Below are 15091 nucleotides of genomic sequence, written 5' to 3'. Positions count from 1 at the left end.
GCCCAGCGGCCGGATGTCCGGCTGTGGGCAGCCCTGGCTGGCAGCTTCACGGAATCGCCGCAGAGTGGAGCTGGCTGAGAGAATTTCAGGGGGAGGGACAGAGCGCCTCCCCCCCACCGCGAATGTCACCCTTCGAAAAGGTAAGTGATTTTCGTACATCCCTAGATGATACTCACACCGCCATATTGACTGCCCTTTAATTACTTTCTAAAAAGATGTTATTAAAAAAAAACACCCTAAGATTTATGAAAGATCAGCTATACCTTTTTAGGAAGAAAAATCCTACTAGTTGAACAAGAGAAATAAATACAGAAGTAGAGAATATATAGGATTTGAGAGCAACAGGGAAATCTAAATGAAGGGTTAATCTTAATTGTGAGAGTCTGAAGGAGAATGGGAAGATATTCTTGTTCCTGAAATTCTTTTTAAGGACAATATCTCAAAGACCATTCCCGCACCCTGCCAAAGCCAAAACAATCTTCAGGTTACTACTGGAAAGTCAATTGCATTAGCTGTAGGCCTAAGAGAGCCCTGGGAACAACAATTTGGACACATAATAGCCGTGAGTGAAATCATTAAGCAAATTGAGGGATTCTTTAGGTAATTGCCATTGGGAAAAACCCAGTCTACACATAATTTGATGCAACTATTCCATACAACTGGCTCAGATGCATACAAGGACATTTTAGACAGAAATGTCTAATTGTGATCTTTGCCAGTGACCAAAGATTCTATGGAGGGCTCACTTCTATCTCGTTGTACAGAACATCTTTAGGAGATACACTAGCTACTAGTGGTATGGAATTAAAGCAGCTACTGAAAGAAGGATCAAACAAAGAAGCTGTGAGCTAGTTCTCATGGGTCTACTCAGAGGACTTGTAGAGTTTATTGACAGACCTAGCCAGGGACATCTTAACATCTGGTGTTTATGAGCATACACTAGCAAACTCTTTATATTTTTAAAAAAATTCAGACCGGACTTTTGAATAATTCCAAGAAGGATAAATGCATCACCTTACTTGTCTTCTACTGCAGGTCAGACCTTCTACATTTTGCTTTTATGTGCTGGTACATTCCAGTTCTCCACAGAGAATACCCTAAAGGATATCAAATAATTGTAAGTGGGTGTTTGAAGAAAGACCAAGAAAAGTTAAAGGAATAGGGATATTGCAACCAGATTTCACTGTGGAATCCAACAGCAAAGAAGAAAAAGTTCCTGGATATCCCAGATTGACTGAAGAAGGATTTCTGTTAAAGGCCATTTAGCCCCTTAACTGCTAGATGATTTTCTGTAAAGCACGGTGGGTCAGATTTTATCCCCCAAATCCTACCACTTATCAGACTAATTGTGATGCCATGTATCCACAACGAAGGAGAGAAGATGCAAAACAAAAACTGAAAACAAAAACACAGCAAGAACGGACAGCTCCACTAACGTCAGAAAGAAGGAGGTGGGTACAAACAGAGCCAAGGCCAGATGCAACTATTCTAGAGGCAGCCACTTTTTGTCATACCATGGGGAAATTTTGGAAGTGGAAAAGGCATCATTAACGCCAGGGAAACAGGTCATGATTGCATTTCTGTTTGTCTTCTTTCTGTAAGGTGTAAATCTTTATGATAGCCTATATATTCTTTGAAATCCTTAAAAGCATATGTCATGGGTAGTTCAGAAATGAAGTAAAAACAAGACTAAAATCACATCTCCCTCTTTTTCTTTTTTAATCAGATGCATCTCTACACCAGCCTAAAATCCTGCATTTAAAATGGAGCTTTCTGCTTCTGTTTTAAATTCAGGATCACGACTCCCTTTTTCATGTGCTTCCTTTTCCCCCACCCCTTTCCTCCTCCTTAGCTGAGTCTTCCATCACCTTTCATTGTTCTCGCTCTTCTTCTTGCCACTTTTACTGTTTTCACAGAGGAAAGTGAAGAGGAACACAACAGGGTAATTTGATAGCTCATTATCTGCGACCTATTTAAAAATGGAACAAAGGGCATTTAGTGCAGGGGACGCCTTGAATGATCACGGCGTCATGTAAAGAGCCCACACACTTCTGTGAAGGAGCAATCTCAATCGCAGGATAAAAGCTCAGTGTGAAGGAGCCACAGGAAAGACAAGAGGTGTGAAGTAAGTATTTATTGCTAAAGTTACTTCGGTATCCACTCCAAATTTTCATTTGATTGGGTCGTGCCATTAGACAGGCCTTCAACAGCGCCCCTTTTGCTATGTGTGCCTTTTTTCAGTCCAAGCTAACACTGGAACCAGGGGTTCTCGAGGAGTTCTTTATCACACTTATCCTCACTACTGCCTGCAAATAAGAAAATGTAATCCATATTTTGCAGAAGTTATCTAAGACTGGGAAATATGCCAAACTCACTGAGCAAGCAAGCAGTCCCTGGTCCATATCCAACAGTAAAGTCATTATAGAATTATATAATCATAGTGTTGGATGGGGTCTTGTAGGCTATCCAGTCCAACTGTTTTCCTGTTCAGTGCAGGAAATTCAGAGTAGGGTTGGTGGAGAATTTCTCCCTGAAACTTCGGGGGGGCGAGCGCCAACGTGTTCGGCCCCCCGAAGAAGTTTCGGGGAGAACTTCTCCGCACTCCCCCCGCACCCCGCACCCCCCCCCCGGGACGGGACTTACCTTTCCCGAATGTCCCTCCCGGCGGCGGTTTGTCGGATCTTCGTCAGGGGCAGGGGCAGCAGCCGATCTTTCGACCGGCTGCCGCCGCCGCCATTCCAATAAAACTAAAAAAAAAACCCCGCCCCCATGATAGGCTACGTGACAATTAACGTAGCCTATCATGGCTAGATTTGCAAAGTCAGCCGTGATAGGCTACGTAAATCGTCACGTAGCCTATCACGGGTGACTTAAAAAAAAAAAGCGCGTATGGCTAATGGCGGCCCCCATAGGGAGCCGCCATTCGCGTTCCTTATTTGGTCGCTGTAGTCTACGTAAAGATTTACGTAGACTACGGCGAAAATAAGGGCAACGCTATTTGCCTTATTTGAAAATAAGGGCAACGCTATTTGCGTTCCGTAGACTACAGCGACCAAATAAGGAACGCGAATGGCGGCTCCCTATGGGGGCCGCCATTTGCGTATGTGCTTTTTTTTTTTTTTAAGTCACCCGTGATAGGCTACATGACGATTTACGTAGCCTATCACAGCTGACTTTGCAGATCTAGCCGTGATAGGCTACGTTAATCGTCACGTAGCCTATCACAGGGGCGTTTTTTTTTTAACTTTTTATTTCGCGGCCAGGCGAACGAGGTGCCTCCCCCCCGGCCTGAATTTCGGCCGGGCGAGGCGGGAAGCCTCCCCCCTGGCCTGAACTTCGGGGGGAGAGCAGCGAAGCGCCTCCCCCCCACCGCGAAAAGCTGCGAGACCAGGTAAGTGGCTTTCGTGCACCCCTAATTCAGAGCAAGAGCATCCCCAACAGACAGCTGTCCACCCTCTGCCTGAACACCACCAGTGAGTCAGAACCCACCACGGCCCTACGTAATGGGTTCCGCTGCTGAACTGCTCTTACCATTAAAAAGTTTCACCCAATGTTTAACTGAAATCTATTCCCCTCTAATTTAAATGCATGAAATGTATGTAGGGCTAAACTGCGTGTTACTGAGGGAGCAATTCTGTGACCACTAGACAATGTCTAAAGGGCCAAAGGATATTTCGGTTTCTGGCATCTAAGATCAGAACCAGCCGGGCTCTGACCTCAGAGAGCAGAAACTACGCTCCCCGCCCCCGCCCCCTCATAGCCAGTGTGGTTCTCTCTGTGCTGGCTATGTCACTGTGCTTGGAAACAGAGCATGAGATGGGGGAAAGGGGGCGGTCCTGGGAGCGGGGGGGAGGAGACCACAGACATCATGTTACGCAGCTTCCTTTGCACATCCTGGACTCTTCCCCCCCCCCTTCAAAGCCACGGCTAGACAGCCAAATTGCCTATCTAGCCAAAAATGCAGGGCAACTAGAGCACAAGGGCGAGGATCACCGCTGCTCCGGCCATTTTGCATTCGATATTTGGCAGCCTCTGACTTCAGAGGCTGCTGACTATCTCAATAGGATTGCGCCCTTAATTGTGTAGCTAAAAGCTACAACTAGGGTTTGAAAAAAAAAAATACTAGGTGCATGTGGGAGGTTTTTCATCAGATCCACTGCTTGTGGGGAAGGGAGAATTAAACCTTCCCTCTCTGATCCTGACAAAAAAATCCTCACTCCCCGCCATGCTGCACTTAGAGAAAAGCCCCTATTGGCACCAATGGGAGTTTTTTTAAAATGCAATTTGAAGAGCAGTGGTGGAGATCTGAGTCAGGATTACAGTTGGGGAGGGAAGGGTTAAACCTACCCTCCCTATATGCTGTGGTCCCAGTGAAAATCAGCCTCGTTGTGCCTATTTTTGAATATATATTTTAAAACAAACAAACTCAAAGACAGTTGCTGGCTATGTAATTTACACAACATGTAGTTTGCCCCTTAGTTCTGCCCTCTGGGGCAGCAGAGAACAGCTCCTTGGGTGTTATTATGTCACTTCTCTTCTCTTCTCCAGGCTAAATATACCCAGTTCCTTCAATGTTTGCCCTTGGGACTTGTTTTCCATGCCCCCTGATTTTCTTTGTTGCCCATCTCTGAGTCTGTTTCAATATGTCTACATCAGCACCTAGAACTGGATACAGTACTCCAGATGAGGTCTCTACCTTGTGCTAAATGCACATCTACCATCTCTAAAATTAATTTAAGGTAGTTAGGTATTTCCTGACAAACTCCTTAGCAATCTTCAGCTCCAATCATGACACCTTACCAGTCAAGCTACTTGCATGGATTGCACACAGTTTCCTTTGGGGGGGGGGGGAAGATGGAGACAAAAAAATAGGAGTTGGGTAGTTCTGCCTAGGGATGTCAGAGAATTCCGCCACGGACCTCGGTGAGGCCAAATGCCAGTGCATTCGGCCCCCCGAACTTCGTGGCGGAACGGCCTGCCACCCCCCACCCCCCCGCGGATCCCCCCTGGGATGAGACTTACCTGTGGCGGATCTTCCGGGCGGCAGTGGCTCCGGTGGCAGCTTCAGCGGCTGGTCTTCCGACCGGCTGCCGCCGCCGCCATTTCCAGGCTTGTAAAAAAAAAAAAAAGAGAGACGTGATAGGCTACGTAAAGATTTATGTAGCCTATCATGGTTGGGTGGGTTTTAAAAACAAACAAACGCGTATGCAAATGGCGGCAGCTACGGCCGCCGCCATTTGCGTTCCTTATTTTTGCCGTCTTAATCTACGTAAATATTTACGTAGACTATGATGGAGAAAATAAAGGGGAAGGCAAATGCGTAGCAGGCACTATTAGCGTCCCTTTTTGATTCACCATTTTAGCCTACGTAAATCTTTACGTAGGCTAAAACGTCGAATCAAAAAGGGACGCAAATAGCACCCGCTACGCTATTTGCGTTCCCCTGTATTTTCGCCGTCATAGTCTACGTAAATATTTACGTAGATTAAGACGGCAAAAATAAGGAACGCAAATGGCGGCGGCCGTAGCCACCGCCATTTGCGTACACAGTGTTTTTTGTGTGTGTTTTTTTACCCAGAGCCCTCCGCGGCCAGAAATCCGGCTGTGGATGGCTCTGGCCTGGCTGGGCTTGGCTGGCTGCTCCGCAGAGCTGCCATGGAGCACAGCTGGCTGCAGAGGATTCCGGGGGGGAGGAACGGAGCGCCTCCCCCCTGGCGAGGATTCCGGGGGGAGGGACGGAATGCCTCCCCCCCAACCATCAACATAATCCGCGAAAGGTAAGTGACTTTCGTACATCCCTAGTTCTGCCTTCACACCAGCTAACATCTCACCATCTTTACTCAGTGGCAGGCCTACCATTTCCTTCCTCTTCCTCCACACATATCTGTGAAAGCCCTTTTTGTTGCTCATAGCATCCCTTGTCAGCCTCAGCTCATTCTGAGCATCACCTTTCCTAACACTATCTCTAAAGGTCTGGGCTATTTGTCTACTCTGTACTCATCCTGGGTGATCCGTCCTTCTTTCAATTTTGTATATGCTTCCTTTTTAAAATGTTCAGCTCACCACTAAACTTCTTATGCAACCACACTGGCTTTTTAAAAAATCTCTCCCTTTTTTCCCCTCCTTGAAGCTGTTTGAGATAGCACCTTATAACTCCTCCTTCAGGAACTCCCACACATCTTGGGCTCCTTTTCCCATTAGTATGTCCATTTCAGACTAAGGCTGCAATCCTTTAAACAGTTACATATTACATAACTAAATTTCACTGAAACTCAACAAACTTTTGAAATTTAAAATTTTACATGGGATTATGGCATCTCATTACGGGTTTTCTGTGAAATGTAGCAAAATTCAGTCTGAAGATTAAACAAGGCCTTGGCTGACTAGCTACTACGATTCACTGCTTGGATGGTATAGTAAAGCTGCAATCCTCTATACATTTCCTATAGATTTAAGTCCCACTCAGATCAGTGAGATTTACTGTCAAGTAAACATGGTCACTCACACACAAGTGTGACCTCAAATACAGAGGCTCAAATGCCAAGGAAGGGATCAAATATTGACCCATGAATTTGATAGTTGTACTTCAATTCTGATTTGCAAATATTTGTTTGGCAACCTGGAACTTATATTCAGTACAATGAGCTTTTGAAATGTCAAATACAGTTCAAAGGAGAAAATCTATAATGTATATTCGATTTAGTGTGTTTAAATATCTTGGAATTTACTGAGGAAGATTTCTGATGCAGAGACCGTGTCAGTTTCTAATGCCATCTATGTAAAAGAAAATGAGTTAAAGAGGGTCTCCATCTCTCTGTGGAGTTGTCACTAGTAGGTGCATTTCAGTTCCAGATGCACTGCTCTTTGTTTATTCCATTTCTGCAGTAGCTTGATGCTGGAGCAAGATATGTAGAAAAAGTGAATTCCAGCTGAGAAAAGCTTAGCTCAGCTGCGTCTGGCTCTGTTGCAGAAAAGCCTCCTTTTGGCTTCCCAGTAAAGCAGCTGTCTATGGGCCACAGGAAGAATCCCAGTTTCAAGTCACAGCTGCAAAAAATGTGCAGGGCACACACCGAGTGAATCAAACTACAGGAGGGGAGACTCTGCTAATTGCTTACATCCGCACTGTGTCTGGGCACCACTTGGCAGCCACAACATTCATGCTAGTTACCTAGGGCTAGACCCCAGCTGGTTCCTAAGCGCATGCATAGAGTTGGTGGGAATAAGAAAATGCAAAGAGCATCCCTTTCACTCACTCAGCTAGTGTTCAGGTTAGTCACAATGGCATGACCTGCTTCTTCTCTTTACTGCTGCGGGCAATCAATCCCCTCCCTCCTCAGACATCCAGGGGAAAAAGGGCATTAGGAGAAAGAGAGGGCTATATTGCAACACTTGCAGCAACGGAGAAGTTGGCAGTTTCAGAGAGGGAAACTCTCAACCCTAATTGCCACCAGCCTGAGCTTTTGCCACAGAGGTTGGTTTGAGCATTAAAGCAAAAAGTAGAGACAGGAAAAATGGAAAAGCAGAAAAGACACCAAAGGAGATGCTGAGAGCAATGAAATTTACAAGGAATTACATTTTGGGTCAGAAGCCCCAGACATGCGTTTGAGAGAGAGAGAGAGAGAGAGAGAGAATTTAAAGGCATGATTTGGAGGAATATCTCCCTTTGTTGTTGTTCAGTCGTTCAGTCGTGTCCGACTCTTCATGACCCCATGGACCATAGCACGCCAGGCCTTCCTGTCCTGCGTAGGGATGGACGAAAGGGACTTACCTTGTCCCGCAGCTTGCTTCGCAGTGGGGGGGAGGCGCTTCGCTTCTCCCCCGAAGTACAGGCGAGGTGGGGGAGGCGCCCCGCCTCGCCCGGCCGAAATTCAGGCCGGGGAGGAGCGCCCCGTCTACCCGGCTGCGAAAAAAAAAGGTAAAGTAAAAAAAAAACAAACCCACACCCGTGATAGGCTACGTAACAATTTACGTAGCCTATCACGGCTAGATTTCCAAAGTCAGCCGTGATAGGCTATGTTAATCGTCACGTAGCCTATCACGGGTGACTTTGAAAAAAAAAAGTGCGTACGCAAATGGCGGCACCCATGGGGCGCCGCCATTTGCGTTCCTTAGTTTGGCACATCTAGTCTATGTAAAGATTTACGTAGACTACGGCGAAAATAAGGGAACGCTATTTGCGTTGCCCTTATTTTCACCGTAGTCTACGTAAATCTTTACATAGACGAGACGTGCCAAACTAAGGAACGCAAATGGCGGCGCCCCATGGGCGCCGCCATTTGCGTACGCGCTTTTTTTTTTCTTTCAAAGTCACCCGTGATAGGCTACGTGATGATTTACATAGCCTATCATGGCTGACTTTGGAAATCTAGCCGTGATAGGCTACGTAAATCGTTACGTAGCCTATCACGGGTGTGTGGGGTTTTTTTTTACTTTACTTTTTTATTTTGCAATGGCGGCGGCGGCAGCCGGTCAGAAGACCGGCTGCTGCCGCCGCCCCCACCGAAACGCCGCTGGGATCCGCTGCCGAGAGGGACATTCACACGAGGTAAGTCCCATCCCGGGGGGGGCGGGGGGCCGGCGGAGAATTTCACCACCAATTTCGGGGGGCCGAATGCATTGGCATTCGGCCTCCCGGAGATTCGGTGTGAAATTCTCCACTATCCCTAGTCCTCCACTCTCTCCCGGAGTGTGCTCAAATTCATATTCATTGCATCGGTGATGCTATCTAGCCATCTCATCCTCTGCTGTCCCCTTCTCCTTTTGCCCTCAGTCTTTCCCAGCATCAGGGTCTTTTCCAGAGACTTTTCTCTTCGCATTAGGTGGCCAAAATATTTCAGCTTCAGCTTCAGTATCTGTCCTTCCAATGAGCACTCAGGGTTGATTTCCTTTAGGATTGACTCATCTGACCTCCTTGCAGTCCAGGGGACTCGTAAGAGTCTTCTCCAGCACCACAGTTCAAAAGCATCAATTCTTCGGCGCTCAGCCTTCCTTATAGTCCAGCTCTCACAGCCATACATTACTACTGGGAAAACCATAGCTTTGATTAGACGGACCTTTGTCGGCAAGGTGATGTCTCTGCTTCTTACTATGCTGTCTAGGTTTGCCATAGCTTTCCTCCCAAGGAGCAAGCATCTTTTAATGGCTTAAATTTCATGGCTACAGTCACCGTCTGCAGTGATCTTGGAGCCCAAGAAAGTAAAATCTGTCCCTGCTTCCATTTCTTCCCCTTCTATACGCCAGGAAGTGATGGGGCCAGATGCCATGATCTTAGTTTTTTTAATGTTGAGTTTCAAACCAGCTTTTGCACTATTAAAATCTTTGCGTCATTATGGACTGCTATGGAAAAACAACTCCCCCGCACTAAAAGGATCTTTTCTCACACCTACAGGGATATAATGGAAAACAAAACCATACCTACCTATCTCTATGTGCTGAGTGTTACCCAGGGGAAGGAACACATCCAATTTACAAATGAATATGCAGCTATAATAGGGTACAATAGGTTTGAAAATGGAGGGGTAGTCAGTACTTCGAGGTTTTGTCTGAAGTTCTGCCCATGGGCTCATTCACATGTGCACATTTGTGAGACATCATTCACTCTGGCTACACCAACTTGAATGTATAATGCTGAAGTCCTATACACACTTACCTGGGAATGAGTCCCATTGCACTCAGTGGGACTTACTTCTGAGTAGGGGTGTCAGAGAATTTCTCGCCGAAACTTCGGGGGGCCGAGTGCCAACGTATTTGGACCCCCGAAGTAGTTTCGGGGAGAAATTCTCCGCAGCCCCCCGCACCCCGCACCCCCCTCCGGGATGGGACTTACCTTTCCCAAATGTCGCTCCCGGTGGCGGGTCGCAGCGGCGGTTCGGCAGGGCTTCAACAGGGGCGGGGGCGGCAGCCGGTCTTTCGACTGGCTGCCACCGCCGCCATTCCAAGAAAAGTAAAAAAAAAAAAAAACACCCCCGTGATAAGCTACATGACGATTAACGTAGCCTATCACGGCTGACTTTGCAGATCTAGCTGTGATAGGCTACGTTAATCATTACGTAGCCTATCACGGGGCTTTCTTTCTTTTTTTTTACTTTTCTTTTGAACTTCGCGGCCGGGGAGACGGGGCGCTTCTCCCCGGCCTGAATTTCGGCCGGGCAAGGCGGGAAGCCTCCCCCCCGGCCTGAATTTCAGCCGGGCGAGGCAGGAAGCCTCCCCCCCCCAGCCTGAACTTCGAGGGGAGAAGCGAAGTGCCTCCCCTCCACCGTGAAGCAAGCTGCGAGACCAGCTAAGTGACTTTCGTACATCCCTACTTCTGAGTATATGTCTCACTGTTTGTGAGTGGTCATAAATCAAACCCCACTTCAGTCCCATTGATTTCAAGAGAGGGAGACTGCAGTTGTACAACTGTGACTAAAAAAGGATCTTAGGAAGAAAAGTTGGGAAAGATTTATTTGTTTGTTTATTTATTTATATGCCACCCAATAGCCGAAGCTCTCTGGGCACTTCACAAAAATTAAAACCACAAAGTGCAGCATTCAACAATACAAAATCTGAAAGCTTAAAGCCACAATATAACAGTCCAAGCAGTATAACGGTACTGAGCTGAGACCTTGCAGAGCTGCTGTCACATGGAATAGGCAGTGCTGTGCTAAGGTATGACTCGGTATAAACCAGGGGTGTTAAACATCAGCCCTGTGGGCCAAACCCAGCCCTCCTGGGGTGCCAATCTGACCCTCTAGGGTTCCTCTGGCCCCACCCCCTTTCCCCCAAGCACTGATCAACTGGTGGTTTCCTAGCTTTTGCTCAGGTTTTTTCCCCATTCTGAAAGGTTGAAATGCCTCTCCTAAAGCTCGATTACTGGCAACGAGAGCTTTAAGCTACAATGGGCTGGTACTTTGGGTATTTGGGTCCTGCCCCTTTTGCCTCCGCTACCACTGGAATGTGGCCCCTGAGAGTTTATCTGAAACTGAATTCAGCCCTCAGGCTGGAAGAGGTTCCTCACCTATGGTATAAACCATTGCCCATTTCAATAAGAAGCTCACGTTAACAGGCCATTTAGACAGAAGAACAGTAAAAAGGAGAATAAACCAGATTCCATGCTTAATTGTAGCAGGGGTCCATGCAAATCTACTCTTATTATGGATCATCTAAAGTTATTTTCCAGGGCATGGTCTGAAGGCACGTGAGGCAACCACCATGCTGAAGCTAAGCAGGTCTGGGTCTGGTCAGTGCTTGGAGGGAAGACCACCTGGGAACCACATGTAGCCACCTTGAGTTCCACAATGGAAGAAAGGTGGGAATGGGATACAAATGTAATAATAAATAAATAATTTCCCTGCCCACCTGAAGAGCAAAATGCCTTTGCACACATACAAAGCGCTTTTCCTTCATAACTGTGTAGGAAACAGCCCTAATAATTTTATTGTACATTGCTTTGAGGGCCCTGATAGGCAGAAAAGTGATATATAAATGCTTTTTCATGACCAGGGCATTCATTATTCCCAAGAATACTGTCACGGCAGCATCCCGGGCCACCTGGATCTCTCAAGTAGCAAAGTAAAATAAATAAGTAATCAATGGCTACTAGTCCTGATGGCTATGTGCTACGTCCAGTCCCCAGAGGCGGGGAGCCTATGTACACCAGTTGCTGGGGAACATGGGTGAGAAGGTGCTGTTGCACTCATGCCCTGCTTGTGGGTTCCTAGTTGACAGCTGGTTGGCCACTGTGTGAACAAAATGCTGGACTAGATGGACCCTTGGTCTGAATCAGCATGTTCTTAAGTTCTTATGATCTATTCATTTTATCTGAGTCCATTCCAAATTGAGAAAGGGGGGGTCCATTCCAAATTTCAAGGGCCCCCCAAATCCTATGAAAAGTTTGAACTGACAAGATTGGAAACACACCAATTCAAATGGTCTCTACAACAGCACATTCATGGTGTGGGAAGATGCACATATGAGTAACAAAGGAAGGGTTATAGGTCAGTAATAGGGATGAACCAGCAAAAGTTTGGGAACAATGCCCAGTCACGGCTGCCTATGTTTCTTATACTGAACTACTCATACCATTGATAGAATTGTATCAGTCATATTTTCTGGACAGGTTACATTTTCCCTGTTCCAGTTCAATCCAATGGATTCCCAGGGCAGCAATATTTAATGTAAATATGCAAGTCAGTGAAAGTTCTCAGAAGAGTAGAACTTTAATTTCTAAGCCAAGCTACACGTTATGGGTTGGACCCAGATTTACATGGGATCAACAGGAGTGGACTTCCCCTCCCACTCTGTTCCCACTGCATCTCCCCTCACCCCATCCGACCTGAAAATGCTACACAGAGAGTCAGGAGACTCTGATGAATGGCATGAGCTCTGGTGTGGGAGGAGAGACCTTCTGCAAGCAGAGCCCTTCTTATCAGGCAGATCCTGGATCCAACACTGTGATTGCAATGGGAGGGTATCCCCCCCCCCCCGCACACATAAGAAGTGATCCATGCTGGATCAGACCAAGGGTCCATCCGCATATAAACAACTGTATCATTAGCAGCACTCACACAATGAATCTACCCTGCCTGTGAATGACATGGAGTATTTTCCCACATGACGTGGGAAAATACTACCTGAGGTCCAGGATTCATGGGTTGCATCGAGCTAAATGATACATCAGGAGGGGGAAGGGGGATCACTTAATATGAACTTATGATGCTGCCTTAGACCAAGTCAGATCAAGTAAGGGTTTTTTTTCCCCCAATCTTGCAACCAGAATTCCTTTTACCTGGCGATTTCTGGGAACTTGTGCACTGAGAGAATGTTCTATCATCGATCTCTGTCCCTTTCCCTCCCCAGGATGCCAGTCCACGTGGCAAGTGTAACTTATACCCAAGACTGAGATTCCAATGCCACATATTGTTGTCCATGCAAGTAACCTGTGCCCAAAGGCATTATTCTCATTATAAACTGCAATTCGCAGCAGACAGGGGCTAGAAATATCTTTCTCGCAAGCACAAATATTTGCATAACACCACTTTCTGAGTGTGCACCAGATAGTTATTGCTCAGAGTGTAACCATCATTCAGCGGTTGCATGGATCCATAGTCATAGCAATACCAATCTCCTTTCCTGAGATCTATTAGTTTGCAAAAAGCCACGGTCTGTTCAGATATTAAGAGTAAATAAGTGATGCACAGGGACTTAATAATAATATCGCTAAGCACTTCTACAGCACTTTATATATCCAGAGTGCTGTACAAACATTAATTAATTAATCCTTACAACAACCTGCAAAGTACGTAAGTATATTTTCCATATTAGCACCAAATCTACTGCTCGCGTAAGTGGAAACTCTGCCGACTTCAGCAGAGTTTTTGCCCATTGCTTGCTTTGGCCCTTGAAAACAGAACTGATTAAGGGCCCAAGAACACACACTGAGTTCGGATTACATTTCAAGTGTTCTTGACTCCCGCTGTGACAATTCATACTACTCATCTAGGACGGCAGCAGAAACAAACTAGTTCACTCTCATGCATGGGCAGTGGAAAGTACTGGGGAAAAGGCTGTTTAGAATGAAACCACGCTACACTGTGCCACCACAAGTCCTGGTGGTTCACACTTGCACGTAGATCACTTCACATCTCATCACTTGGTTACGTAATGCCTCATGTCAACAGGTTCCACTGGACGGCATGCTGTCTGAGGTGATGTGAATGTTTGATCTGTGGTGTTTGATCCGTGCAGGCTTATGCATCCAACTCGCCATAGGATGCTATTGTCCTCAAGGGATGAACATGAAAATGTGAACCAGCCCACCAGTATCTATTCTATATTAGGGATGTCCGTCACCAGGAAAACTGGCCCTTTGGGGGCTCAGCAAATCCCCCCCCCCCACCCCCGACTCACATTTGCAAGCCAAGCCACAGGATTCTTCCTGAAACCTGGGAACTTTTTCAGGTTTTTTTTTTTTAAAAAACAACAACAACAACAACAACACATGTTGTAAATAGCCATTTTTGTAATTATTATTTATTTATTTCACTGCTATACCACTCTATAGCCAAGGCTGTCTGGGCGGTTCACAAATTATGGCCAAAACCTGCAAATTATGCAAATTGCAGTGGTGATTTGTGCAAAATGCTATTTATGCCATTTTTTTTAAGACCCTGAAAATCCACCAACTGGCCTGACTTGATGCAGATTTAGGGTCAGCTTGCAGGACAAAGTCCAGGGGGCCAAGCTGATGAAATTTTGGTGAGCTCCACCACCCAGATAGATTCCTCTGACATCCTATTATATATTTATACATATAGCACCACATAGTATACATGGTGTCTTAGAGTTACATAAGTAAAACAGACCAGGTCCCTGCCTTCAAGGAGCTTACAATATAAGATGGTCAACGGGGAAAACAACACAGAGAGGGAAATGCTAAATCCTACTTCTTGTTTTGTACCTACAGGTCAAACATTACAGGTAATAACAGCTATTGTTTTTGCTTCCAACAAACAGAAAGACTGCCCATGTGTGAAGAATGAAACAGCTGCAGAATTGCATGCCAATGCAAAGCACACAGGAGGAAACATAGGAAGCTGCCTTGTACCAGGCCAAACCATTTGCCCATCTATCCCAAAATTGTCTACCCTGACTGGCAGCTCCTCTCTAAGGTCTCAGACAAACAAGGTGCAATTCCCATCAGCTGCTACCAATTATTTTTGACTGGAGATGCCACATATTTTTTATTATTATTATTTCATTTCTATACCTCCCAATAGCTGAAGCTCTCTGGGCAGTTCACAAAAACACTGAACTTGGAACCTTATGCATGCTGAGTATGTGTTCCAACACCAAGCTATTGGTTCCTCAAAGATGGTTTTCTGATATTTCAAATACCAAATCCAAAATATACCCTTACAAGGGTATTTATCCTTCTTTGCGTGTACACTTAAAAAATGGGAAGTACTGAATAAAACATTGGAGGCTATTACTCATGTGAACCCCTTCATGGATCACTGCCTTGTTGTGGCGAAGGGGCTTGCGTAACTCAGTGAAGCCATAAGCTATGCCGTGCAGGGCCACCCAAGACGGACAGGTCATGGCAGAGAGTTCT

The sequence above is a fragment of the Heloderma suspectum genome, chromosome 8, assembly GCF_057233095.1.
Source record: "Heloderma suspectum isolate Gila_16-S chromosome 8, 16-S_ref, whole genome shotgun sequence".
NCBI classification, from domain to species: Eukaryota; Metazoa; Chordata; class Lepidosauria; order Squamata; family Helodermatidae; genus Heloderma; species Heloderma suspectum.
Note: the sequence above shows the minus strand (reverse complement) of the source record.